Source organism: Cetorhinus maximus, chromosome 15 (assembly GCF_964194155.1).
Source record: "Cetorhinus maximus chromosome 15, sCetMax3.hap1.1, whole genome shotgun sequence".
Lineage (NCBI taxonomy): Eukaryota > Metazoa > Chordata > Chondrichthyes > Lamniformes > Cetorhinidae > Cetorhinus > Cetorhinus maximus.
The window spans coordinates 42,025,177-42,052,696 of NC_135893.1; the positions used below are offsets into that span (position 1 = coordinate 42,025,177).

General features: G+C 44.8%; 1 pseudogene across 1 annotated transcript; it reads left to right on the plus strand.

The window, feature by feature from the left end:
- The first annotated feature begins 621 nt into the window (after positions 1–621).
- Positions 622–26,956, plus strand: LOC144690618 (uncharacterized; annotated as a pseudogene). The gene is made up of 3 exons (XR_013578921.1): positions 622–792; positions 5,083–5,247; positions 23,816–26,956. The product of XR_013578921.1 is annotated as an uncharacterized LOC144690618 (transcript).
- Positions 26,957–27,520: the final 564 nt, after the last annotated feature.

Here is a 27,520-nt window from a genome sequence, read left to right on the forward strand (position 1 = left end):
GGCCTCCTTCTGTGTCTCAATGGCTTTGTGACCTTGTGAATACATTAATTGGACATTGGCACACTCCAACAGTCAATCTGCTGTTGATGCTAACTCTCTGGGTACACACGTGAAGCATGACCCCCTATGTAAGGTGTTGGAGCCACACCCCAGCTTGTTCACACACCTTCGGGAGGAGCTGGAATTAGAGCGGGAGGTCAGTGAGATTGATTTTCAGGCTATTTCATTTAGCTGGACTGGCTGTCACTGTGCATTCACCCTCAGCACAGCAGCCTAGGGTAGGAGTGGAAAGGTGGTGTGTACATTTCTACAGTAAAGGTTTCATATGATATAAATCGGATTTAGCAGCTGCAGAGAGATTGAGGCTGGGTTTGAATTCAGAAATTAGCTGTCCACAATCATCATGGGTCAGTGTGAAAGAACCATTATGAACAGAGCCAACATTCCACACCGCGAGCAAGGTCAAGATAAGAAACTTAGAATCATCTTGTTTTAAGAGAGTCTGCTTGGATTTCTTGATCATATTTAAATAACATATAAAGAGTCAGATTTGTCCCTTAATTACAGGAGGTAAATTTTGTTTCTACATTTTAATCTTTTCCTGCAGGAAAAGGATAAAACTCATGAATTTAGCTAATGTTCTGGCTACAAACTTGGCAGCGTGTGCCCCTCAGAGAACTACTGGATCCTGACTCAGCTCTGATTGGTAATCTGGATGAAGTTACACAACAGGAGTGTAATTTCCCTTCTCTCCCTTTTGGAGACGTCATTCCCAGAAGCGAGCAGCTTATTGTAAGTATGTGCACAGACTGTTTCTTTACTGTAAGGACTATTTTCTAAGGTAAGTTATACTTTCAGAGAACTGTCCATTGCCTTTAATTTATTTGGAAAGTGCAGGCCTGTGAGCAGAAATGTTCTTACTCATATCTCCCCAAGTTCAGGCTCTTTTGCTGTATTTTAAATGCGTTCAGTCTCAGCCAGGCAGTTTCTAAACAGTGACAGAGAACAAATGTTTCAATGGATTTCACTCCACTTCACTCTGCTCTCACTCCTACTGGTTTTTGTTCCTCTCAGACCTTTTCTTATTTGCTGAAATTATATCATTTAGAAACAAATCATTATCGGGAATGAAACGGATTTCATTTGATGTATATTTAAACAATACTACTGAAGTAACTATTAATAATATACAGACTATCATTTTATTGAATGCTTTGAAACAACTCCAGTTTTCTATAGCAGTGTAATTTAACTCCTTACTTTAAACTGTTGGAATCAGGGCAAAATCAGAAAGAGCAGTCAGAGTGAAGTGATGCAATTCTACACATAGAAACATCTTTGTGGGATAGAGCTTTGCCTTTGGTTGCAGCATAGGACAGGATGGTATTGTATGGGCACATCTTACGTCCCTGGTGTGATATTCAACGGAGAAGAATATTGGGTGGGGTGTACAATAGGCGGCTGGTGCAACATTCTGTATTTTCCACCACTGATCAAGTCAAATTACTCACCCTATAAATTTAAACCTCCACCGTCACTAGGTCAGAAGTGGGGATGTTTGCTGATGATTGCACAGTGTTCAGTTCCATTCACACTTCCTCAGATACTAAAGCAGTCTGTGTCCATATGTAGCAAGATCTGGACAATATTTAGGCTTGGGCTGAGAAGTGGCAAGTAACATTTGTGCCACACAAGTGCCAAGCAATGATCATCTCCAACAAGGGAAAAACTAACCATCGCCCCTTGATATTCAACAGTATTACCATCACAGAATTCCCCACCATCAACATTTTGGTGATCACTATCAGCCAGAAACTCAACTGAACCAGCTGCTTAAATGCTGTGGCTTCTAGACACTGGGAGTTCTGTGATGGGTTGTTTACCTCCAGACTTCCCAAAGCCTGTCCACCGTCTACAAGGCACAACTCAGGAGTGTGATGGAATACTCCCCACTTGCCTGGATGAGTGCAGCTCCTACAACACTCAAGAAGCTTGACACCATCCAGGACAAAGCAACAGCCTTGATCAGCACCCCATCCACCATCTTAAACATTCGCACCCTCCCCTTCCGGTGCAAGGGCAGCAGTGCGTACCATATACAGGATGCACTGCAGCAACTCACCAAGACTCCTTCAATAGCACCTTCCAAACCCAAGACCTCTACCACCTAGAAGCACATGACAAGAGCATGGGAGCACCAGCATGTGCAACTTCCCCTCCAAGTCACACTTCATCTTGAATTGATTTTTATTGCCCTTCTTTAATTGTCACTGGATCAAAATCCTTGAACTCCCTACTCAACAATATTGAGGGAGAACATTAATCATATGGGCTGTAGTGGGTCATGAAGTGGGTTCACAGCCACCTTCTGAAGGGCAATAAGGGATGGGCAACAAATGTTTTAGCAGCATCCACATCCCATGAACGAGTATTGATAAAAAATAAAAATGAGCAATCTCCAATTCCACAGGATAAGAAATGTATTATTAATAATAATAATAATAATAATAATAATGGTATTTTATTTAAGAAACCTGTTCACAGCGCAAAAGCTGAATTGCAGTGTGACTTACATCAAACAATTCATATATAATCTAAGTAATCAATTTATCTCTGAGTTATTTTGATTATTGTAAATATTCACAGACTGGAATGTATTTAAGGCATCTTAACCTCAAGATGCGTTATTCCATCATAAACACAGAAAATGCTGAAAATACTCGGCGGGTCAGACTGCATCGGTGGAGAGATAGAGAGCGAGAGACAGAGCAAGAGAGAGAACGAGTGGGACGGAGTTAACGTTTCAGGTTGATGATCTTTCATCAGAAATGGAAACCGTTAGAGTGGCAACAGGTTTTAAACAAGTACAGAGGCAGATGAAGAGGAGAGAGAAAAGAACAGGTCTGTGATAGGGTCAAAAGCAGGAGAGACTAAATGGCAAAGGGGATGATGGTGCAAGGCAAAATGGGCTGGTAATGGGACAAGTAAAGAAAGGTAAGGTGTGTCTCGAGGAGGTGTAAATTGTAATAGGAGAATCTTCACCAACAGCTGCTGTCTGAGAAAGTGGGGGCAGAAGTTTTGATCAGATGTTGTTGAACTCAGTGTTGAGCCCAGAAGGCTGTTAAGTGTCTAAGTGAGAGATGAGGTGCTGTTCCTCAAGGTTACATTGAGCTTCATTGGAACAGGGTAGGAGGCCGAGGACAGAGAGGTCAGCGTGGTGGGAATGGGGCTGAGAATTAAAATTGTAAATGCCCCAGAGGCTCACAGTCATGCTGTGCTCCATGGGAGGGTGCAGTGAGGAGTGGAGGGGCTATTGGGGGTAATTGAAGAGTGGACCAGGGTGTTGTGGGTGAAATATTCTCAATAATCACTCGATATACTGTCTAAAATTCTAGCTGTCTTTTCTTCCTCTGCAGTTGGTTGGTTGATTGTTCTGTGGTTTTATTGGTGGTGCAGTGAAGACAGGTAGCAGGTATCAGTTTAGTTCTTACTGGTGTATGAAGGAGTAAAGTTATACTAAGGTTTATTTCTTGGCTGATGACCAGGTTTTTAGACCATATACTTGGGCCTGCTCTCCATTTCTTCAAAATTTCAGCAAAATATGATTTTCTCATCATTACCTAATTTCATGTTTGGAACCAAGTTGTAACATGAATGTAGAAAGACACCATGTGAGCTAATTATCACCATCTTTATCTCTCCTGATTATTTATGCGGGGATTCTCGAGTACAAGTGCTGAAAGTGTTAATTAGCTTGTGGAATCTGTTTGAATGAGCTTGGCCATTTCATTGGTTGGGCTTGGGCAAGTCCTGGAACTTAAAGACCAGACAAATGGGGCAAGACTGAATGATTTATAAAACAGCTTCACATTAAATTATAAAATCTCTTCTCTCAAAATAATGTCGATAAATATTCTCGTTGGTTGTTGTACTGCAGTTTCCCTCTTGCCCATTATCCCTGAGACTGAAGAGGTGATGGAAAACGCTTGGGCCACGGGTTTTGCTCCTGTGCTGTGATAGGGAAATAAATATTAATATTGCATTAATAAATGAAGTGAAACATCAGGAACATTTACCCAAAACCATTGAAGAAGCACAATTAGAATGATTAAAATGTTCTAAAATCTTCAGCTGTGCACATCTGATTCAAGTTCCCCTCTATATTATTGGCTAAACCCTCCAGATCCCTATTTATGAAGGGTTTCATATTGGATGAGTGATAATCCTAGAGGCACAATGTGCCTTCCTCAAACAGCTAAAAGGAAACTCTCTAAGGGATGGATGAGGGTGTTACCATATTCATTAGTAAATCGAGTGAATGATTGAGTTAAAAGTGCTGAGGGCATTAGGGGCGTAACCCCTGAAGGTTGTTGTTGCATTGCCTGAGTGAGGTGGAGCAGAGCTACAAACTTTGCTTCTGCCCGGCACTCACTGACTGTGTCCCAAATCCCAGGAATGGGATCATCACATTATTGCAGCTGGGTGCCCACACCTGCTCGGCCAGCTCAACACAGCCACGGGCCAGTTCCCTGGTCAGTCCGATGAGAGCAAAGTTCCGGCCAGGATTAAACAGTGGATGATAATTTCGTCCAAGCTGCTAGGTCCAGGCCTGTTAGTTAGAGTCATAAGTCCTGGCATCAGTTGCTACTCTGTTCCCAGAGACTGATCCCACTGGGTATATCCATTGTGATTCCCAGGGTAGCTCTGAACCATCCCCTCCATCTAGCCACCCTTCCCCAAATTCCTGCTGGGATATGGGGTAGAAGAAATGTGATCCCAGATAAGGATCTCCTGCTTAGTTTTAATGGGATAGAAATCTGGTGGATCCAGGATCTGTGCCGAATTCTGAGCTATGCACCCATGACTCTGCCAGAGCTCCATGCAGCTCAGGGGTGGGAATTTCCAGCCTCCCTTGCATACGTTGCTGGTTTATTTCAGAAAAGACTCCTTCTGCTGCAATATAATGCTCCCTCTATAGCCAGTCAATGTGGGTGCACCAGCTGTGTATAGTTAAGTGAAGAATACTGAATATTAACACTTTGCAGTGCCATGTTACTGTTAGTGCTTACTTGTTCTGTACAGACACAATGATGCGTGTGGGGCTGGTGCTGTTTGTTCTGATAACGCAAGCTACTGCAGGTACAAGTCCATGTCAAGCACCGAATGGTCAAGATGGATTGCCTGGTGCACCAGGAGCACCAGGAAGAGATGGGAGACCTGGAGAAGGTGGTGACACAGGCGATCCAGGTAACACATGCAAGTTATCACAGGCCTCTAAGCGCATTGTCCTGATAAATTAATAAAAGATTCAATAAACAGAACAAGACTGGGAAAAAAATGGAATCCAGGTCCATGACGTGACATTGCCTAATTGAGGAGATGTAGAAGATGTAGTGGGATTGAACTGCCATTGCCTAAACTAGCACTGCAGGGTAGAAGGGGTCATGACATATTTTTCAACAAGAGTCCTACTAAGAACTAAGAACAAAAGAATTAGGAGCAGGAGTAGGTCACTCGATGCCTCGAGCCTCCTCCACCACTCAATAAGATCATGGCTGATGTCACAGACAGAATATATTTGCTGTCTCACTACCCCACAGTTTCCAGCCTCTCATGGCAAGCCTGTGGTTTCTTGAATGGTTTAAAGTTGAATTGAGGGTCTTGTAAAGTGAAGGGTTCACAGCAGGTTGTGAGGTTTCTTGTAGTCAAATATCTAGGAGGTTGGTTCTCAGGCGAACTTTGAAACTGGAACAGTTTAAATACTTTGAAATTAGCTGCAAGTTATCAAGCAACTAGAGTCTGTTTTTTAGACTGCCTGATGGCTTATGGTTCTGATGGATCTTCTAGGTCCTGGTAATAAGGGCACAGTCCCTGAAACCAGCTTTGATCACATGACCACTGGGTTAACATTTCTGAGGCCCAACCAGTCTAGTTTGAATGGTGGAGGCCATTGTGATGCAACGGGAAGTTTCGATCTTCCCTTTTGTCCAGTGTGAAACATGGAGGCAGGCAGTCTAGAAACTCCATATTCTTTTGGTGTTGGCCCATCCTTAAACAATAAGATGTGTAAATTCCACAGCTGGCTGTGAAAAACCTTCACCTCTGTCCATATTTAATTAGGTATTCACCAGAGACTTTATGCTGTCTGTAGTCTAAATGTGAAAAGTCACATGATTTGCGGTAGCCACCTTAATAGCTTGTCTGTGCCCAATTTTTGACAGTATTGACTGAAAGTTCCTAACATGACATTCCTGTACTAGGCATGGCACTGAGCTGATTGTGAACTTAACTCCACTCTCCTGCCCTGTAACCCTTAACTTCTTGACAATTAAAAATCTGTCCTCCTAATTTGAACAAACACCTGGCACATGAATGGGTTATTCAGAGGGCTCATCCTATAACACTTGTGTGAGAAACAGCAAAACCCTGCAAGCCTGCAGTATTTAAAGGGCTGCAGCTCACCAGAGAAGGTAAAGTAGGTGCCAGAAAAGCGGGCTAATTGTTCCCAATGATACAGCAGGGGCGCTATGCCACGACTGCTCTCCGATACTGCTACAGAAGGAACACCAAAATGTGACCACATTTCAGACTCTGTAGTAAAAGCAGACACTAAAGCTACATGGAGCTGTCTACCAGGTCAATGCAGAGACCTGAGACCCTCACACCGAGCTACAAATGAGGAAAACATTTGTTGGTATCAAGAGGAAGATGAAACTAAGTAAAAGTCTTACTTTGGAATAGATTTCTCCCAGCATGGAAACAGCCACACCCTGTGGGAGATACAACTTCAAGTGTTTACCACATCCACTCATCATGACACACTCCTTTATTGTGTGAAAGCTGGATGCCATGTTTCTGTTGCAGCTACAGGTGGTGGTGGATGTAGGACTGAATATCACATTTCTAGCTCTCCTCTGGTGTAGGACAGTTTCTCAGTGGATTACCAGCCATGGATGCAATGGTTCACCATGATCTCCAAAGCGCCACTATTCCCTTCCAGAAATGTAGGTTCAGTGAAGCTTCTATATGAATGCTGCTGCTGCTGTGTATGATATATGATCAGATCTACTAAACCTGGGTAGATGCGAGGGCCTCAGCTGTTCATAGGGTTGCCAGCTGTGCACTAAAGGAAAAGAATGGTTACAGCACAGAATGAGGCCACTTGGCTCATCTTATCCATAGCCAACTCTCTGTGAGAGCAACTCACTTATTCCCACTCCCTCACCTTAACCACGCAGCCCAGCACTTTTCTTCTCTTCAGGTGCTTGTCCGATCCCCTTTTTGTAAGTCCTGATTGTATATTCCCCACATTGCAATCCTAACCACTGACTGCAGAGAAAAGCTTTCCCTCATGTCACCTCCAGTTCTTTTGTCAACTTAAATCGGGGTCTTCTGGTTCTTGACCCCTTCACCATTGGGAACAGTTTCTCTTTATCTACTCTGTGCAGCCCCCTCATGATTTTGAACACCTCTATCAAATCTCCTCTCAAACTCTACACACATCACTGATGTTGCTCATCCCCAAAACCATTCTCATATTTTCAGAGCCCGCTCTAAAGCTTTCACATTATTTCTAAAGTGTGGTATCCAGAATACTCCAGCTAAGGTCAAACCAGAGTTCTATAAAAGTTCACTATAACTTCCTTGCTTTTGTACTCATTGCTTCTATTTATGAAGCCCAGGATCCTGTACGTCTTTTTAACCACTTTCTCAATCTGCCCTGCCACCTTCAATGATTTATGCACATACCCCAATCCCCTCTTCTCCTCTACCCATTTAGAATAATACCTTTTATTTTTTATTGTCTCTTTTCATTCATCCTACCAAAATATATCACTTCACACTTTTTTGCATTAAGTTTCTTTTGCCATGTGCATGGCCTTTTGTACAAGACCATCTCTATCCCCTTGAGGTTGATCACTATCCTCCTCACAGTTCAGAATTCTGCTAACTTTTGTGTCTTCTTCAAATTTTGAACCACCATTGTAAACCTTTCTCAAGTCCAAAAAAAACAACTGTTCACTACCCAATAAACTGCCTCATTCAATAAAAGCTACACACTCTTTCCAGCTCATGCCTTAGGCCAGTTTTTGCCATTCCAATGTGGGACAAACCTGTATCAGATTGGGGGAGAAAGAGGAACACAATTCTAGGAATACCGCCCACACTCCTATCCTCTGCTATTTTCAAGGGTGTGGAATAAGGGTTCGGGTCACAATTCCACACTCAACAAACTCAATGCTGCAACCAGTGGTGATTTCAGAACATCCAAAATTTTCATGGATTCAGATTGGCTTCACAAGGCTTCGAAACACAACATGGTCCATGTTATGGGTCATGAACGATCTGGGGAACCTATTCTGGAATCAGGAACCTTTCGGCAGGTAAGTTTAAAAGTTGTTTCCAGTTTTACATGTCATAATTAGATGCTGCATGATAATTTATGATGGTTTTAAAACAGTGATTGATGACAAGGCTTTCCTCTTTAAAAAGATGAGGCCATTTAATTGGACAGCATTGTGAAAGTATTCAAATGCATTAGAGTACTTTATCCAATGGATAAAGTACTGTTTTGCATTGAACAGTGCTGGGATTCAGATTGCAATGTGTCAGTTGGACACAGTGCTTTGATTTTTGTTTGACTGACAACTCAGGCATTCCACCTTTGAAGCAGTGTATCAAATAGCTGTCCCTTGTAGAGACATAGCAATAGAGTTATACAGCATAGAAACAGGCCATTTGGCCCATCGTGTTCGTGCCAGCCATCAAGTATCAACCTATTCTAATCCCATTTTCCAACACTTGGCCCATAGCCCTCTATGTTACGACATTTCAAGTGTTCATCTAACTACTTCTTAAATGTTGTGAGGGTTCTTGCCTCTACCCCCTCTCAGGCAGTGTGTTCCAGATTGCAACCAATATCTGGGTGAAAAAATCTTTCCTTAAATCCCCTCTAAACTTCTTGCCCCTTACCTTAAGTCTATGCCCCTTTGTTATTGACACCTTTGCTAAGGGGAAAAATTTCTTCTTATCTGTGCCCCTCATAATTTTGTACACCTCTATCAGGTCCCCCCTCAGCCTTCTCTGCTCTAAGGAAAGCAACCCTAGCCTATCTAGTCTCTCTTCATAGCTGAAATGCTCCAGCCCAGGCGAATCTCCTCTGCACCCTCTCCAGTGCAATCACATCCTTCTGATAGTGTGGTGACCAGAACTGCACACAGCACTCCAACTGTGGCCTAACTAGCATTTTATAGAGCTCCAACATAACCTCCCTGCTTTTATATTCTATGCTTTGGCTAATAAAGGCAAGTATCCCATATGCCTTCTTAACCACCTTCTCTACCTGTGCTGCTGCCTTCAGGGATCTATGGACATGTACACCAAGGTCCCTCTGATCCTCTGTATTTCCTGGGGTCCTACCATTCATCAAATATTCCCTTGCCGTATTAATCCTCTCAAAATGCATCAGCTCACACTTCTCAGGCTTAAATTCTATTCGCCACTGCTATGCCCATTTTACCAGCCCATCTATATTGTCCTGTAATCTAGGGCTTTCCTCACTAATTACTCCTCACTATTTATGACACCACCAATTTTCATGTCACCTGCAAACTTATTAAGCATATCTCCTATATTCACGTCTAAATCATTAATCAGGGGGAAAACTCTCTGTTGGTTGGAGTCATGCCTAACACAAAGGAAGATGGTTGTGGTTGTTGGAGGTCAATCATCTCAGTCCCAGGACATCACTGTAGGAGTTTCTCAGGTTAGTGTCCTCGGTCCAGCCATCTTCAGCTGATTCCTTCCATCATAAGGTCATAAGTGGGGTTGTTTGCTGATGATTGCATAATGTTTAGCACCATTTGAAACTCCTCAGATACTGAAGCAGTCCATGTCCAAATGCAGCAAGACCTGGACAATATCCAGGCTTGGGCTGACAGGTGGCAAGTAACATTTGCGCCACACAAGTGCCAATCCATGACCATATGCAATAAGAGGGAATCTAACCACCGCCCCTTACCATCGCTGAATATCCCACGATCAGAATCCTGGGGGTTACCGTTGACCAGAAACTGAATTAGACCAGTCATGTAAATACTGTGGCTATAAGTGCAGGTCAGAAGCTAGGAATCACGTGGCGAGTAACTCAGCTCCCGACTCCCCAAAGCCTGTCCACCATCTACAAGGCACAAGTCAGGAGTGTGATGGAATACTCCCCACTTGCCTGGATAAGTGCAACTCCAACAACACTCATGAGGCTTAACACTATCCAGGACAAAGCAGCCCACTTGACTGGCACCCCATCCACAAACATTCACTCCCTCCACCACCGATGCACAGTGGCAGCAATGTGTGCATCTACAAGATGCACTGTAGGGACTCACCAAGGAGGCACCTTCCAAACCATGACTGCTACCATTTAGAAGGACAAGGGCAGCAGACACATGGGAACACCACCACCTGGAAGTTCCCCATCAAGTCGCTCACCATCCTGACTTGGAAATATATCACTGTTCCTTCACTGTCGCTGGGTCAAAATCCTGGAACTCCCTCACTAAGAGCACTGTGGGTGTACCTACACCACATAGACTGCAGCAGTTCAAGAAGGCAGCTCACCACCACCTTCTCAAGGGCAATTATGGATGGGCAATAAATGTGCGGGCCTAGCCAGTGACACCCACATCTCATGAATGAAGAAACAAAAAATCACATGGCAACATATGCCTTGCCCTAAATATAAAGCCATTTGGCACCACTCAGTCAAGTACCTCAAACCCTCCAATGTGTAATAGCATAAGGAAGTCAATCATCCTAAGCCTGGAACAAGTAGAAGTTACTTTAACTCACCAGTGCATGATTGTAGATCCCTCAAATTTCCTCACCAGTAAAAGACATCCAGTGGCTGTTTGGAAAACTGTAGGATATTGGGTGATCTTTCACGTCCATATATTTGGAGCTTATGTTGACAACCTTTCTACCTCAAAGCTTGCTGGGAAATTATCTCATATGCCAGCACAATAATGATATTGCTGATGTATACTTCACTGCAGTGATCAACTCTTCACAATGAGCCTATGTTCAGCTCTCATTTTGTTGTGCACAGTGAACTTAATTGAAACAAATAGAACGGGAAGACAGAATAATCCATCTGATCTTCTTATTAGAGGTAAGAAAGTTCTGAAAAGGGAGGAAAGTTCAGCTTGTACGACTTTGTGGTGCATCCCCAGCCAATAGCTACAGGAGGACATGTATACCCAGGTCAAATCATAGGCCTGAATTATCCTTACTGAAGTGAGTAACTTGAGTCAGGAAATTTCCCAGCTTGCCATGCCAACTCAGGAAAAAGTCTCCTTAGTGGTGCGATCTTTGATCCGAGGAAGCGGGGAGGAATAGAGTTAGACTCACCGACTATGGAAATAATTTGGATAAGGAGACAGGTCCTGCATAAGGGACACATGTCAGGCACAGGCCCCACTGTAAGCAGCAAGAAGTGTATGGTATTGCTACTGGTCCTGGGAGGAGATGTCCATCACAACTCAGGTAAGCACTAACTGTAATAGTTGTCCAACTGGTTGCTGACACTGGAAGAGATGGTCCATCATGGACAACAAAGAGATTACTGATTCCTACTGACCTTGTATAATGAAGGAGCAGACAGTAGTAACATGGCTGGCAAAGCTTCACAATGCCCAGCCATGGAGATGGCAGCATCTTGGCACCATCAGCCATTCCAGACGCTCTGCATTGACTCAGATTGGCATAATACCTCAGCGGTTGATTGTTAAGCATCATATGCACATATGCATTCACCCTTCCACTGACCCTCCTTCCACCCCTCTCAGGGTACGGCCATGCAATGGAGCCTTGCCCAGGAGCCCCCCAGCTGCACACAGTCATGGCAGAACAGTGTGAATCAGAGGGAGCAGGCCAGCAGAGTAGTTTGTGTTCAGGAGCACAACATGCCATGTTAGTGTGTCAGGAACATATGCCAGTCCATCCTGCATTCCAGCAGCCACCCTACGCCCCAACATTAGGCATTGCTGAACTAGAGAACATGGTTCCTGCATGTAAGCAGACATAGGTCATTTCTGGCACCAATCAAAGCTTACATGCCCATGTGCTTTTTTCATTGCTGTGCCTAAATGTCACAGAGGAGGCCAGTAGGCAACGGAACAGGAGGGACAGCTCCCCACTTCTGTGACTAGGATCTCCAATCCTGGTGGAGCAGCTGCAGAGATGGAGGGACTCCATTCACCCAGTGGACAGAAAAACCCACCAAATGTCACTAAAAGAGCATGGAGGAGATCGCCTTCACTGTGAGCGCAGCAGGAGGTTCATGTATTCAATGCTGCAGGAGGTTCATGTGTTCAGTGCTGCAGGAGGTTCATGTATTCAATGCTGCAGGAGATTCCATGACCTGTTGTGCTCCAGCAAATTAAGTTGTTCAGCAGAAGCAGAGAGGTCCCTGTGACTGTTCACATCTGAATGCTGCACCCATGGTGGGTGACTTGGCACATACCTCTCTTATAGCATGGGGCCTTGTATGTCCAAAGCACCCATGTGGGTCCAAGCAGTTATGGGTTGACATGTGAATGGCCACTTTGATCCACTGCCACATTGAAGAATTTTGTCCCATGGCAAAAATAAATGGGACAATAGAATGGGCTTACTTCACTCTGTATGTTGTAATTGCAGGGAAAGAGGGTGCACAGCACCAGGGAGATGCCGGGACTAGTGTTGGGGGGGGGGAGGTCCGTGTGGCGACGGGCATTTCACATGGTGATAAAAATAGTGAGGGTGTGCTCGGAGCTCATTATCGGTGATGGAGAATTACCCATAGCTGGTGTTAGAGGCACTTTCAAACAATGGTGGAGGTGATGCTGTTCGTGCACGAAGGAGAATGGGACATGGTGTAAAGGGGAGTGCATGATAAGGGTTTCACAAATAAGGTTAAAGGCAATGGTTGAGATCCATGCATGCTGTCAAAATGTCAAGAGATAACTCTAATTACCTCATTTTGGGTCTCACACAGGTCCTAGCAGCACTTTCCCACCACCTGCCTGCCCCCAACCCAACCAGGTTACCTCATGCCTCAGGCACCAGGAGGAGGAAGAGATGCCTGAGGAAGCACCATCACACCTGACTAGCCCACACTTGGTCAGCACAGATACTACATCGGAGGGATGTAACATACACTTAGAGTTGGTGGCATGTGGAGAATGGCATTGCACAAGACTGCAGGAGGTGTCAGACATCTGTGCACGGTCCCCTCAGAGGAGGGAAGACAGTGATGATCACCTGAGATAGGGCCTCAGGAGTCACCTTATGGGACACAATGCTTTTGGCTGCACAGGAGTGCTGCTTTGGGCTGAATTAGAGTGCTTAAATTGGAGTTTGGTGACTTCTAAGGGTAAATTTTTATCAAAAGTCTAATCTTTCTTTAATTTAGCAACCAATAAAAAATTGCCCTTTGGGTTGGGGGAAGGTGAGTTTCAGTCCAGCTTTAAAATAAAGGTTATACAGGTGCTGCTTGTAGCTTCAGCTAGTTAATTAGTTAACTGGATTAAACAGGTTTTCAGAAACTAGAATTGTAGTATAAAGCAAAACTGGGTTGCTTTATTGATCCTTCAAATCACATTTTAATTTGATGTAAGTTTCCTTTGAGATTAGTTTTTCCTTTTGTAGTACACCTTTAAGGGGCTGCTTCTTACTTTGTCCCTCGTTTTCTTTAATTTAGTTTATTTGGTTGCCCAAAAGAGTAAAAGCAAGCCATCTGCAACGCTGCCATGTCTGCACCACAGTGCTGCATTAGAGTGCTTAAGTTGGAGTTTGGTGAGAGAGGGAGTTTGGTGAGAGAGGGAGTTTGGTGAGAGAGGGAGTTTAGTGAGAGAGGGAGTTTGGTGAAGAGGGAAGGAGGGGCCCTTTCATTTTATACCTTTTCTCAGTAAGAAGAGCGGCGGCTTTGGTAAATAGGACCTGGTGAATATTTCTTCTATCCTTCACATTCTCTGAACTAGAGTAAGTAAAAGTGAAAGGTGTAATTTAAGGGTCAGTCATCACAGGGCAGCTTGGCCAAGTGGAATGCTCCTCCTGTGCAATGTGGGAAGTCAACAACACTTCCAGTGTCCAGGGCGGCCATGTGTGCAGCAAGTGTCTCCAGCTGCAGCTACTCAAAAGCTGTGTTTCAGAGCTGGAGCTGCACCTGGAGTCACTGTGGAGCATCCACAAGGATAAGATCTTTGTGGATAACACGTACAGTGAGGTGGTCACACCACAGGTAGAGTGCACAGGCAGAGAGGGAATGGGTGACTGCCAGACAGAGTAAAAGTACTGGGCAGGTAGTGCAGGAGTCACCTGGGTCCCTTTCCCTCTCTAACAGATTTTCCATTTTGGAGACTGCTGGGGGAGATGGTTTCTCAGGGGAATGTAGCAAAAGCCAAGTCCGTGGCACCACGAGTGGCTCAGCTGCACAGAGGTGGGGGGGTGGGGGAGAGAAAAAATAGTGGGAGAGCAATAATGATAGGGGATTCTGTTGTAAGGGGAACAGGTAGAAGTTTCTGTGGCTGTAGACGTGACCCCAGGATGGTATGTTGCCTCTCTGGTGCCAGGGTCAAGGATGTCCCTGAGCGGCTACAGGACATTCTGAAAGGGAAGGGTGAACAGCCAAAGGTCGTGGTCGATCTAGCTACCAATTAAACAAGTGAAAAAAGGGATGAGGCCCTGAAAGCAGTATATAGGATGCTAGGAAATAAATTAAAAAGCTGGACCTCAAAGGTAGTAATCTCAGAATTACTCGCAGTGACACTTGCTAGCGAGATCAGGAACAGGAGAATAGACCAGATGAATGCATAGCTGGAGAGATAGTATAGGAGGGAGGGATTTAGATTCCTGAGGCATTGGGGCCAATTCTGGGGAAGGTGGCCTGTACTATCTGGACGGGTTGCACCCCAGCAGGACCGGGACCAATATCCTCACAGGAGTATTTGCTAGTACTGTGGGGGAGGGTTTAAACTAGATTGGCAGGGGGGTGGGAACCTGAGCGGGGAGACACATGAGAGGGAAACAAAGGTAGGAATGAAAGCCAGAAAAGTAGAAAGCAAAAATGGAAGGTAGAGGAAACAAGGGCTAGCATAGTGCAAAAATAATGTGTAAAAATGTTAAAAAGACAAGTCTAAAGGCATTGTATCTGAATGCACAAAGCATTCACAATAAGGTAGATGAATTAACAGCACAAATAAATGTAAACAGGTACAATATGATTGTGATTACGGAGACATAGTTGCAGGGTGACCAAGGCTGGAAACTGAATATCCAAGGGTACTCGATATTTATGAAGGACAGGCAAAAAGGAAAAGAAGGTGACATGGCGTTGTTAGTTAAGGATGAAATCAGTGTAATAGTGAGAGAGGATATTTGCTCAGGAAATCTAGATATGGAGTCAGTCTGGGTGGAGCTAAGAGGCAACAACGGGCGTAAAACATTAGTAGGCGTTGTCTATAGGCCTCCAAACAGTAGTGATAAGGTAGGGGATGGCATTAAACAGGAAATTAGAGATGCATGTAACAAGGGTGCTACAGTAATCATGGGTGACTTTAATTTACATATAAACGGGGCAAATCAAATTAGCAATAATACTGTGGTGGATGAATTCCTGGAGTGCGTACGAGATGGTTTTTTAGTATGTCGAGGAACTGACTAGGGGACAGGCTATCCTAGATTTGGTATTGTGCGATGAGAAGGGATTAATTAATAATCTTGTTGTGCGGGTCCTTTCGGGAACAGTGACCATAACATGATAGAATTCTTCTTTAGGTTGGAAAGTGAAGTAGTCTGGTCTGAAACTAGGGTCCTAAATCTAAACAAAATAAACTACGAAGGTATGAGGCCTGAGTTGGCTAAGATAGATTGGGGAACTTCATTAAAACGTGGATAGGCAATGGCTAATATTTATGGAACAAATATATGCATTGCAACAGTTATACACTAATTTCTGGCACCAAAACACAACTGGAAAAGCGGCGCAATCATGGTTACCAAAAGAAATTAAGGATAGCATTAGGTTCAAAGAGGAGTCATATAAAGTTCCTAGAAAAAGGAGCAGTTTAGAATTCAGCAAAGCAGGATAAGGAGATTGATTAAGAGGGGAAAAATAGAGTATGAGAGTGAATTTGCAAGGAACGTAAAAGAGGATTATCAAAGCTTCTATAAGTATGTATAAAGGAAAAGATTAGTGAAGACAAATGTAGGTCCCTTACAGTCTGAAACGAAAGAATTTATAATAGTAAACAAGGAAATGGCAGAGCAATTAAACAACTACTTTAGCCACGGCTTCACATAGGAAGACACAAATAACTTCCCAGAAATACTAATGAACTAAGGGTCTAGTGAGGAGGAGGAATTGAAGAAAATTAGTATTACTAAAACAATAGTGCTGGAGAAATTAATGGGACTGAAAGCTGATAAATCCCCAGGGCCTGATAATCTACATCCCAGGTTACTAAAAGAGGCGGCCATGGAAATAGTGGTGCGTTGGTTGTCACCTTCCAAAATTCTATAGATTCTGAAGAGTCCCGGCAGATTGGAGGGTGGGAAATGTAACCCCACTATTGATAAAAGGGGGGAGGGATAAAACAATGAATTACAGACCAGTTAGTCTAACCTCAGTGTAGGGAAAATGTTCGAGGCTGTTATAAAGTATGTGATAACAGGACAGTTGGAGAATATCAACAGGATTAGACAAAGTCAACATGGATTTATGAAAGGGAATCATGTTTGACAAACCTACTGGAGTTTTTTGAGGACGTAACTAGCAGAATAGATAAGGGAGAACCAGTGGATGTGGTGTATTTGGATTTTCAGAAAGCTTTTATTAAAGCCCCACATAAGAGGCCCCACGTAAAATTAAAACACATGGGATTGGGGTTAATATATTGGCATGGATTGAAACAGAGAGTCAAATAAATGGGCTGTTTTCGGAGTGGCAGACAGTGACTTCTGGTACTGCAGGGATCCCAACTATTCACAATATAAATCAATGATTTGGATGAGGGGACCAAGGGAAGAATTTTTGGGTCGGCAAGCAGAGGCGGGGCCCGCTTGCCAATGCATAAAATGACGTGCGGTGACGTTGGGCGGGTGTCCCGACATCACCGCACGGCATCTAGATTTTCAGTTTGGCGGGCGTGCAGCCGAGTTGGCTGCGTGCCAGCCAAATTGTCAAAGGCCTATTAAGGCCATTTAAATAGTTATTAAAACAATTAACTGAGCTGCCTGTCCAACCTTAAGGTTGGTGGGCAGGCGATGAGCCCAGGCAGCCTTCACATTTTTCATGGAACTTCATCCACAGGCGGGATGAGGTTTCATGAAGATTTCATTCATTAAATAAAATTTTTTATTAAAATTCATGAACATGTCCCAGCTCATGTGACACTGTCACATGAGGGAACATGTCTTAAAATATTTCCTTTTTTCTATTTAAATTTTTAAACCTTAAACTAATCTCCTTGAAGCACCTCTGTGTCTTGGGGAGATTTCTGCACTCTTTCGCGCACAGGGAATCCCCCCCACCCGGGATTCCCCCCACCCCGGCCCACACTTCAGGGTACGCGTCACGCTGGGCGGGCCTTAATTGGCCCACCCAAGTAAAATGGTGGCGTGGGCCCAATCGCGGGTGCCGATCAGGTTCAAGCTCGCTCCTACCCGTTCCCGCACAATCCCCCTAATGGGGTGGTGGGGCGGGGGGGGGGGCGGCATTTCTGCCCCAAATGTAATATTTCCAAGTTTGCTAACGACATGGAACTTGGTAGGAATGTGAGCAATGAGGAGGGTGTTAAGAGGCTTCAAGGTGATTTAGACAGGTTGAGTGAGTGGGCAAATACATGGCAGATGCAGTGTAACATGGATAAGTGTGAAGTTATCCACTTCAGCAGGAAAAACAGAATGGCAGAGTATTATTTAAATGATGATAGATTGGGAAATGTTGATGTACAAAGGGACCTGGGTGTCCCTGTACACCAATCACTGAAAGCAAGCATGCAGGTACAGCAAACAGTTAAGAAGGCAAATGGTATGTTGGCCTTCATTACGAGAGGACGAGTACAGGAGCAAAGATGTCTTACTGCAGCTGTACAGGGCCTTGGTGAGACCACACCTGGAGTATAGTGTGCAGTTTTGGTCTCCTAACCTAAGAAAGGATATACTTGCCATAGAGGGAGTGCAGCGAAGGTTCACCAGACTGATTCCTGGGACAGCAGGATTGTCGTATGAGGAGAGATTGGGCCAACTAGGCCTGTATTCACTGGAGTTTAGAAGAATGAGAGGGGATCTCATTGAAACGTATAAAATTCTGACAGGGCTGGACAGACTGGATGCAGGGATGATGTTTCCTCTGGCTGGGGGGGTCTAGAACAAGGGGTCACAGTCTCAGGATATGGGGTAGGCCATTTAGGACTGAGATGAGGAGAAACTTCTTCACTCAGAGGGTGGTGAACCTGTGTAATTCTCTACCACAGAGGCTGTGGAGGTCAAGTCACTGAATATATTTAAGAAGGAAATAGATAGATTTCTAGACTGTAAAGGTGACAAGGGGTATGGGGAGAACGTGAGAGTATGGCTTTGAGATAGATGATCAGCCGTGGTCATATTGAATGGCAGAGCAGGCTCGAAGGGCCAAATGGCCTAGTCCTGCTCCTTATTTCTATATTTCTATGTTTCAGATGTATGAACATCTGGCGTAGTTACCTGATGCAATGTGAGCTCATGCACTTTACCTGGAGGAGTCCAGTGCATTGATGAGCTCTATCTTGTCTTGCAGGCTCGATCACATGAACTCTAACCATGGCAGAACCTCAAGGAGGGATACGTGCAGCATCACACTGAGTGCATGGGACAGCAGTGTAACTCCCTGCAAATGCTTCAAAGCTCACTCAGTAGCCTGGAGCAGTCATCTCAGAGTATGAGCGCTGATCTCCAAGGAGTATGCATGGAGCATGCGTTTCCTTAGCAGGAAGTTCATGCTGGTGGCACAATGGTTGCTGGAAGGGATGACTGCTGCACTTCGGCAGCCAGCCCCATTTAACCTGCACGAAAGCCAACCCTGAGCTGTGGAGGTGGGTGAAGAGGATGAGGGCTCTGAGAACACCTCAGCACCCCCATTATCTATTGTTTCCCCTGCCCCTCCACCAGAGCCCTCATCTGCAGGACATGTCCCAGTAACAACTGCCAATCCTGCAGAAATGCAGAACCTGCAGTCTCAGGTTGGTCCGCAATGGGATACTGCATGACAAGGGCGGTCACCATGCTCTTGAATAGCATGTAGTGGGAGAAGTGAGCAGCCTGCCTCTACATCTGTGTACTATATAAGAGTGTTTGTGAGCACAGGTCACCACGGTGACCCAAAAGCTGATTGGTTTACCTGATTTAAGATCACTATGTTAGGAGCTAGATTCATTCACTCTGTTAATGCACTTGCTTTTTGCAATGTTGGTCTGTAATTGTACACTAATAGCTTCAATTACCAGGTTAAGAGAAAGTGGCAGGTTCTTACCAGTGGCACTGAGACTGCAGCCAGAAACCCATCTCTCAGTGAACGTGTGAGTGTCAAGGCCGTGCTCATGCATGCCCAGCAATGGAAGGCTGGTTTGTTATCCAGATGTTCAGAGAAGGTAGTAGTCCACCAATGGTTGCAGATGTCGAGGGCCATTCCAACATTTGTTATCCATCCAGAGAAAAGAGCAATATTCTGACTTATTGATGCAATGCAGTTCCTCCGGTGTAGTTCAACCCTGAGTGCCGCACAGTGGGCAGTCAAACACACATGACTGTTCCACAGTGACTGAAGTGGCCGCTCCATATGTCAGGATGCCATGTATCTTTGAGGGAAGCTTGCATGTGTGGGATCTCTCATGCAAATGAAGCCTTTATCTTTCTAGATGGTAGAGGCTATGGGTTAACAAGGAGTCTCAGTGAGTTACAGCACTGTATGGTGTAGATTTCACACTTAGATGATGACACTGTGTGTTGGTGCTGGGTGGATGTGGTGGAAGGCAGCTGAAGGTGTGGCAAGCATATGAGTGGCTAATACCTGCACAATGTCCAAGTACTTCAATTCTGTTGTCCCATGCAATCGTATCTGCAGTTTCTGCATCTTAAGTCATACTTCCTACATGCACTCTTGCCATTGTGGGCATGCTTTGCCGAGGCACAAGGTCAAATATTCTTCAGTTATTTACCAGTCTCATGCTGAATTTTGCATGACCCAGCTTTTAAAGGATGTCTCAAGGTTAACCTGTCGACAATTTACCATCAATTTCCACAATCTACAAGGCACAAGTCAGGAGTGTGATGGAATACTCTCCATTTGCCTGGATGAGTGCAGCTCCAACAATGCTCAAGAAGCTTGACACCATCCAGGACAAAGCAGCTGCTTGATTGACACCACATCCACAAACATTCACTCCCTCCACCACCGACACACAGCAGCAGCAGTGTGTACCATCTACAAGATGCACTGCAGGAATTCACTTAGGCTCCTTTAACAGCATCTTCTAAACCCACGACCACTACCATCTAGAAGGACAAGGGCAGCAGATAAATTGGAACACCACCAACTGCAACTTCCCCTCCAAGCCACTCACCATCCTGACTTGGAAATATACCACTGTTCCTTCAATGTCACTGGGTCAAAGTCCTGGAATTCCCTCCCTAACAGCACTGTGGGTGTACCTACACCACATGGACTGTAGCAGTTCAAGAAAGCAGCTCACTACCATCTCCTCAAGGGCAATTAGGGATAGGTAATAAATGCTGGCCCAGCCAGCGACACCCACATCCCATGAAAGAATAATAAAAATAAGGTTAAGCCCAGGGTGATGGTGCTGGACTCAGGCACGCTGATGATGCTGAATGTCATTTTTTTCCTGTTAGTATACTGTCTTGTTTGGGGTGGACATTTCCTTCAAGGTGTGTGGCTCAATGTAAAAGGGCAATTTGGTGGCTTCAGCATACTATGGACTAACTGATAGATTTACTGTGAGGCTAAAGGCTGGTCAGGTGAATCTCCTCTGTATTAAGAGGTTCCTGGAAATAACACTTCTTGTATAGAACTGGCCATGGTTACCCAGGCTTATCCTGCAGAATGTCTTCCATTGTCACCCTCCTCCTCCATGTCACCTCCATCAGATTGGACAGGGGCATCCTCCTCCTTGTACTGCTCCTTATCCTTGTTCTCATCCTCTGCATCCTCATCCTTATGCTCCTCCTCGTCCTCATCCTCCTACTTCTCCTCATCCTTCTTCTCCTTGTCCCCATTCTCTTCCTTGTCCTCCTCTTCCTCCAATGAGATAGCTCTCTCACTTTCTTCTGTCCCCTCGTTATGAACACCGCTCCACTGCACCACATTGTGCAGCATGCAGTAAATGACCACTATCCTGGAACCCTTGCCGGCAAGTATTGGAGTCCTCCTCCAGAACAGTCAGGGCATCTAAACCGCATCTTCAGAATTCCATTATGCTGCTCAATGATATTCCCTGTCTGCATATGGCTGCTATTGTATTGACATTGGGACCCTGTCTCCAGTCTGCGGGTCAGCAGCCACCTTCTTAAGGGGTACCCTCTGTTCCCCAGAAGCCAGCCTTGGACCTGTGGTACAGACTAGACCAGCTGAGGCAGAAGGTGAATTCCTCTGGATGAAAGCATCATGGCAGCTGCCTGGAAAACCTGCACATACATGCTGGAAGACCTTTGTTGTGGTCACACACCATTGGGCATTGATTGAGTGAAAAGATTTCCTGTTCACAAAGCTTTCTGGCTTCTGAATTGGTGCCATTGTGGACATGTGTGTACAGATGACCACTCCCTGAACTTGTGGGAAGCCATGTGTTAATGAAGCCCCCTGCCCTCTGTGTCCGTTGTGCCACAGCTGTTAGATAGTTGATGTGATCCCCCATCTGAGCAAAGAATTCCTCTGCAATAACAGCTGACTGGGAAATGCCACAGAGTTCTACAGCAGACCCTGGAAGGAGCTGGCCACACAGAAATTGAGGGACACGCTAATCATCAGCTCAACTGGCAAGGCATGGGGACCTGCTGAATGTGACATCACCATGATCCAGCATGGCACATATCTCTCCAACCATTTCTCTGGAGACCTGTGGCCTTCACCTGCAATGGGTTGGTCTTGTCAAGATAGAGCCTCCTGAGATCATAGACCCTTACCTCAGGGCAATATATCATGGTCCTCCTTCTCCTCCTTCCTGCTGTGCACTTTGCTGGCTCTGCCAACTCCTGGTCATGTCCCATGACCTTGGCCACACATGGCGGCCACTGCCCTGCCTCTATGGCCCATATGAGGGATGGTGTCATAACCATCTTTTACCATTCCTTTCTTTTGTTTACTTTACACTCTACTCCAGGGAGCCGGCAGTCTATCGTGCCTGAGGCAAGGAATTATCCTGATGGGCCAAGAAGATATGCCCTTCTGATTCCACAAGCCTCACACCCCAGCTCCCTTGGGGTCAGCCACTAACATCTATCTGTGACACAAAACTCTCTGCAGTCAACCTTTCAATTCTCAGCAGTCTGCATAAGCAAAATACATCTTTCTGGAGACCTTCAGAATCTTTCACAACTTGTTAATGAAATCTAAGTCACACAATGCAGATTCAGTCACTTCCACTGATGAAAAGCACGATAGTTTCAGCACTATATAGCACTTTGAAATATACTGGCAGGTTCGGGAACCATGCATGTGTAAAGCACGTCTACCTCTTCGCCCCTACCGACAAAATAGGTTCTACCCAAATGGGGGCGGGACTTTCAAATCCTGGTTGCATCTGCCATTTTGCATGCTCCGCGGCATCGTCACAGCTCTGTGAAAATGCAGGTCATAGTCTCAGCGGAACATGGCGTGTGTCACAGAGAGGTCGAAAGGAGAGAAAACGTGGAGGGAAAGAAATGAAGAAAAAGCATAGAAGTTGAATTAGAAGTGTGTATGTTGTATCAGAAGAAAAACAGAGATAAGGACATTAAAAAACTTTAATTTCAACCCAAGGCCTTAAAAGTCCTGGAGATGAGTGTAATGGCTCTCCTTGTTTCTTCCAGCTTGTATCCTTCTCCCACATTCCAGGGATGGCTTAGCCAGGGTACACATGCTGGGTCTACAAGACTACTCTGCCAGTGTCTGTCTCAATGGACCCAGCTAAGAAACCCCAAACTCTTCTGAGCCAAATTAAAAATAAAGCAGATAAAGTATTTGCTTTTTCACTGCAGAATAAGGTGATTGATTTCCTTCAGCATTTGCTTTCCAAAGGCTTGAGGCTAATTATTAGGCCCATAACAAAAACTCTGCAGTCTTTCAAGCCTAATAGGGAATGGGCTGTGGTGGATTTCCACCAGAGGCCTGGGCCCCCTCTGATACAACCCTTTTGCATGAAATGGGGTGGGGGTGGGCAGGGAGTGGGGAGGTGGAAGGTCTGTCCAAACACTTCCTGCCACAAGCAGGAATCAGACTTGACCCCTTCTGCCGCAGGATTTTCCACAATCCAGGTCTCTATTTTGCTGAAAATAAACAATTTCTGATTCCAAAACCCACATGCCTTCCTATTCTCCATTAAGTCCTGAAATAAATCTACATTTCTCACTAGATACCTAGTTGCCAGGAGTCAGCGCAAAGGGGTGCAGCTGCCCACATCTAAATGCTGGTTTGCATCATTCAGATTGTCTCGATTTTAATGGATCATTTGATTGGTGTGAGAACAAGATGAACCGAGGCATTTCTAAGTCATTCTTACTTATCTCCCAATTTTCTAATTCACAGGCATGCACACTGGTATCCTTGGCGAGCCAGGAGTGAAGGGACAGCAGGGGAATCCAGGACCACCGGGGACACCTGGCCTCAGAGGTTACGTTGGTCCAACAGGCCCAATAGGTGAAGCTGGGCTAGCTGGAGCAAAAGGACAAAAGGGACAATCAGGGCAAGGGGGTGGTCTCCAGGGGAAGGAAAGACCAGCCTTCTCTGTTGTCAAAGTCACCAGTACTGACCCTGTCCCTGGAAGGCCAGTGATGTTTGACAGGGCTATCACCAACGAGGGAGAGTGTTTTAAGATGACACTTGGAAAATTTGTCAGTTGTAAAGCTGGCTGGTATTACTTTACACACAATGTGATCTCGGAGGGGAAACTGTGTATCAACATCATGAAAAACAACAGAAAGGAAGCTGGATTCTGTGACACACATGGTTCTAAAAATAACTGGCAAAAACATCAGATGAATTCAGGTGGGACAGTACTGCGGCTGAATAAGGGCGATGAGGTGTGGCTTCAAACCACACAACATCACAGCGATGTTTTTGGCTCAGACGACCTCAACAGTGTCTTTTCTGGGTTCCTTCTCTTTCCAGCTGAATAATATTTCAAATACTTCAACTTTAGATCAGAGATCAAAGGACCACCAAGTTATATGATCCACTAACATTGTTAATGGGGCATGTGTCCATTCACCAATAATTATCCACCTGCCTTGTCCTCTCTCATCTGCTGGGTTCCAATTTATCCATAAAAAAATGAGAAAACATAAGACTGGTTAAAAAAAAACAATCCATTAGAATGGTCCCAAAAACGACTCCCTCTCCCTCAAATATCCATCCTTTCCCATGCTTTCTATCTCCATTACTTCCCAAAGTTCTTCAGTCCCAGCCCATTGTTTCTTACACAACCCCGTACAAAGTCTATGGTCATTTCAAACTACTGTGCCCATAATTGTCATCTAATCGTTGGAGCAACTCTAATCTCCCAGCTACCCTGTCCAGTCGTTTCATATCATTAGTCGGACTATCTGGGTGAGGAAAGAGGGTGAAGGCAGTGAAAAGCCTGGGCCTACTTATTTTATTCAGCCTATGACATAGGCTCAAAAAAGCTGTCAACTAAAACTGCTAAAATATCCAGGCCAGTGAGTTAGAGTCAGCCTGGCTAGTATGATAGCACGCTCACCTCTTCAGTCAGAAAATCATGGACACAGATTTGGCACTGGCACTGGCACTGGCGCTGACTGAGACGTCAATGCGGTACTGAGGGAGTGCTGCACCATCCGAAATGCCACCTTTTGAATGAGATAGTAAACTGAGGCCCCATCTGCCCCTCTCAGGTGGGTGTAAAAGATTCAATGGCAATATTTGAAGAGAACCAAAGAATTCTTCTTGGTGTCCAGGCCAATATTTATCCCTCAGTCAACTTCACAAAATCAGATCATCACATTGCTCTTTGTGGGAGCTTGCTGTGCACAAATTGGCTGCCATGTTTCCTACATTACAACCGTGGTTGTAAAGTGCTCGGGATGTCATTAAGTCCTGAAATACTCTATATAAATGTATATTTTATTTTCTGTATAGTTATATGGAACACGCAGTAGGAGGAAAGCAGCTATTGCAAATCTTCAGCAAAAGATTGTAGCAAAATGTAGAGGAATTTTCAGGCTGTTATGTGTATGCATTGGTCATCACTGTTGCCATTTTGGATTGCCAACTTGTCAATCACAATGACCTGTAAGTAGATATCCTCACCATTGCCTTCAATCCATAGAGACCCCATTATCCTCTTCCCCCATTCACAGAGATCCCATTCTCCTCTCCCCCATTCACAGAGATCCCATTCTCCTCTTCCCCCATTCACAGAGACCCTGCTCTCCTCTTCCCCATTCACAAAGACCCCATTCTCCTCTCCCCCATTCACAGAGATCCCATTCTCCTCCTCCCCCATTCACAGAGACCCCATTCTCCTCTTCCTCACTCACAAAGACCCCATTCTCCTCTCCCCCATTCACAGAGATCCCATTCTCCTCCTCCCCCATTCACAGAGACCCCATTCTCCTCTTCCTCACTCACAAAGACCCCATTCTCCTCTCCCCCATTCACAGAGATCCCATTCTCCTCTTCCCCCATTCACAGAGACCCCATTCTCCTCTTCCTCACTCACAAAGACCCCATTCTCCTCTCCCCCATTCACAGAGACCCCATTCTCCTCTCCCTCACTCACAAAGACCCCATTCTCCTCTTCCCCATTCACAAAGACCCCATTCTCCTCTTCCCCCATTCACATGGACCCCATTCTCCTCTTCCTCACTCACAAAGACCCCATTCTCCTCTCCCCCATTCACAGAGACCCCATTCTCCTCTCCCTCACTCACAAAGACCCCATTCTCCTCTCCCCCATTTACAGAGATCCCATTATCCTCTTCCCCTATTCACAGAGACCCCATTCTCCTCTCCCTCATTCATGAAGACACCATCGTCTCCACTCCTCTGAGCTTTCGGCCCCTTCTTCATTTCTCACTGGAATTCTAGTCCATTCCGGCAATATTCTCCTCCTTCTTTACCCTTCATCTCCTTCAGGAAGCATCACTCTTTAATTCACAAGCTGTAGTTCACACAGATATGGTGTTCCCCATCTCGTTTTTGACCCCTCACCTACACACAGATCACTGAGGCAAATAAAGCTGGTAAATTCTGCTCTTTGTGGTGTCACTACTGTTTTACACAGATGAAAGCATTTTTATTCTGAAAATGTTGCAGAAACCAGAGCCATCAAGAACAAACTTTTATTTTAAGTTAGCTCTCGAGCTGTAAATTTCTATATCAATGTTTAAAAGAAGTTGCAGAGCAGACAAATTGTATGTTTGCAATTTTCCACAAGCAACCTGTGTTAACAATACTTGCTGTAAACTGCCTGATATTACTTATATAACCACTCGCTAACATTTCCAGGTCATTGTGTTTTCCACACTCCCAAATGCTAAATAGCTGGACTAACCCTTCATTGATTAGAAAACAGAGACCTGAGCCTTATGTTTGGAAATTTCTATTAGCAACATTGGCTTACTGTGTTTGTATAACATGTTTTTATTCACAACTTTAATGGAAGCATTAAACCATTAAAATAAATGGGCTCTGCCCCATCAAATAGCAGCCAGAGATCTCTTATATCACAAAGGACAAGCAGAAATCCCAGCTTTATGCCTTTGCTTTAAAAATTGGAATATATATTACTGCTGCAAGTCGTAAGGATTAGCAGTTCAAGGATTAATTCAGGAGGAAACAATTGAGTCAGACTTCATCTCATTTTAGATGAAAAACGCTTATTATTTTTGTAGACCCTGGACAAAACAGCCCAAGATGAGACAGAAACAGGAACTTGCAGACCCAGGTTTATACAGGCCCAGGTTATACAGAACCCTGAATATGGAGGCCCAATGTTATACAGCTCCGGAGTGGGGTTTATATTCTCTGGAATTTAGAAGAATGAGAGACGACCTTATTGAAACCTACACAATTCTGAAGGGGTTTGACAGGGTGGACGCTGAGAGATTGTTTCCATTGGTCGGGGAATCTAAAACACGGGGGCACAGTCTCAGGATAAGGGACTGTTGGGGGATAGAACTTATTCTGGTACTTTACCTCCTCCACACAGGGGAATATTTCCCACTCTCTTCAGCTGATATGAGTGCATTGTGTACTCCAGATTTAATATTT